Here is a 3,001-nt window from a genome sequence, read left to right as displayed (position 1 = left end):
CATCTACAAGATCAACCAAATTAACACAATATGTATAATCATAATCATCACAGTATATAGACATCATCTTAATCATCATTTTAGTTACCATGCATAATGCCACAACTAAAACACCGACTAGGTGTTATGCATAACAAACTTATGTATGACACACATGCATAAATGGTACATAATGCATTCATGACAAACACATCCTGACAACAACACCATCAACTTTTACATGACATTACAATGACAACAATGACCAGTACCATGCATACATAATAATTTCATAGACCACAAGCATAATGACACATATACAACCGACATGTACACATGACAACACATTCATCCAAGGAGAGCAGAAACCAGACATCACCCAAGGAGAATAGAACCATGCTTTGATACCACTTTGTAACACCCTCCTCTCACATTTACCCAAGCTAACTGGCCCACCAGGGTAAACATGTGACGAAGAGTTACTATGATATGATTCAACTCCCCAAGTACAGTTAAGGAAGTGGAACTGACAAGACAAGACCAATCTGACCTTCCTCGGGAGCTACAAAACCTTCAAGAGACAACCAACCCTTCCAAGTGCTCAACCCTTGAGACAACTTGATGTTTTACTAATATGGACCCCTAGTCGCTCCGATGACAAGCCATGCATGCAACTGAGACCCTCTAGTCGTTCCCACAACAAGGCATGCATGCGACTGTGGCCTTTTTCAGGCAGTTTTGTGCCACTTTTTCAGGGCTAGTACTCAAGCCACTGCCCAGAACTTCATGAAAATTCTAAAACTAATAAATAACATTGAAACAAGGCTACTAATGCAAAAACTTGAATAAGGACTTGACCTGACCCTTACCAGCCATGATAGACATTTCGTCAAACATATCATAAACATGAAATCTACAGGTCATAACAACATATCTAAGCATAGGGATCTTATACTTATCTGAGAATCATCAAGGAGGATTGATATCTCCTCCCAATAGCTACATGGTTATATATTAGGCCATTCATTCATTATTATTTCATCCACTAACCAAAACATGTTGAGAGCCATACATCAAGATTATCATAACACATGCTCATAACCAACAAACAACCAGAGATATATCAATGATGAAACAACTATTAAAACCACATAATGACAAACACATTTGCTCATGAAAATACCAAAGGAAAAGGGCTCTTATTAACATATGCAAATCCAAACAAGTTAGGGACTTCCATGTACCACCCAACCATATATTGGGCTGAACCAAGTCTCTCTTTCAACCAATCACCCTCGTGCCATATTCCAATCATAAATGTGGGATCTCATGAAACAAATCAAACAAAATCAAACTAGGAATTCCAGAGGCCAAACCACCTCAACCCTCATCCAGTGATTCCACCTCACGATTGGACATCACTAACCATCACCAGATCGGTCTCTACCCAAGTTGTCCAGTGCTCCAGAGCGTTTGTTCCAACCAAGGCTTCTAGGACTAGTAACTCAACCCACAATTGTTGTCAGGATCTAGAGCGCTTGTCCAACCAGGGATCCAGGACTAGTAACTCAACCCACCAAGGGCTCCAGAGTGTTTGTCCAACCAAGTCTTCCAGGACTAGTAACTCAACCCAAGTTTTTATAGGTCGTCCATAGCGTTTGTCCAACCAAGGCTCCAGGAACTAGTAACTCAACCCACAACCATAAAGAACATGAGAACCAACCAAAAAAAAAAAAGGAAAGAAACCCTCAACACCATGGCTATTTAGGAAATGGCAAGGCTAGGCAAAACCATTGTCAATATAGGGAATCCTCCATGCTAATGACAAATCGTAACCAAGAAACCACATGCATGTGTCATGCATGCCAAAACTAGCAAGGAAATCATACATGCAACTCGGTATCTTCAAGAAAAACCCGTTGCAGTTGCTGATCCCGTTGTTCTCTCGCGCTTTCCTGCTCTTCTTTTGCCTTCTTGCTCCAAATCCCAAGTATGCCACACTCCTCCAAGAGTGCTCCAAGAAAACTCTAAATGTCCAAGAGTATGTGAGAGATAGAGAATAGAGAGAGAGCTCCAAGCTAAAACTGACAAAAGCTATGAATTGATCCTCAAAATCCTTTTTATCAACGAGGCCTCTATTTTCTTCATTTTTCCATTATTTTCCTTCATTTCCTCCTCACATGCAACCTGTGACCTTTTACCTTCCTTTTCTCATATTTTCCATTATTTTCATAAATAAAATGTCAGTTAATACCTCGTGCCTTTCCAAAGCCCTTACCTTTGCCAATTTCCATAGCCATTAATTAATCACAAGTGATCCGCATCACTATGTTTTTGTCCAACATTATGCAGAAATTTTGAATAATTTAACACATATTCACAGAGATTATCCTGATCATAAAATTATAAGCGGAACATGTATAATACATAATCTCCTCTACGTTGATCATCAATTTACAGAAGCAGAAACATTCACAGGCGCACATAGAAGCATCAATCAAACTCATTAACACAGTATGTATCCCGGGGAAAGCATCTCGCTAAAAACCCCAACTATCTGTATATTATATTGATTGAATCATGTAACATTACAAAGTACAATGCTTATCACAAGCAATCCAGTACCAGCTCCACCTGTTACACACAATACAGCTAAGATCTGATCTCCAAATCTATTCCACTGCTTGCCTGCCTCCACTGCTCAATACTTGCTCAAGAACTGATGAGAATGGCTTCCCAAACTCGTATTTCACCTCAAAATAATCACTCACACTTTGTTGGACGTGAGCAAAGGCTACAATACTGGGCAAATACGTGAGCAAACTCATTGGCATACTCAATCTCTTGATTGTGCAAGATCTGGTGCACAACTATAGTCACAACTGATAGAAATCTGATTCTCTACCACCTGTCCCTGTTGAACTGAACATGCACTGACATGCAACTGAGTTAACTGATGTATTCTATAGTTGCATTATGAGTTAATAACTTATGAATTAATTAATAACTAATTCACCCAACT

Source organism: Pinus tabuliformis, chromosome 3_2, assembly GCF_031772625.1.
Source record: "Pinus tabuliformis cultivar Carrire ecotype Pingquan chromosome 3_2, CPIR1, whole genome shotgun sequence".
Taxonomy (NCBI): domain Eukaryota; kingdom Viridiplantae; phylum Streptophyta; class Pinopsida; order Pinales; family Pinaceae; genus Pinus; species Pinus tabuliformis.
Note: the sequence above shows the minus strand (reverse complement) of the source record.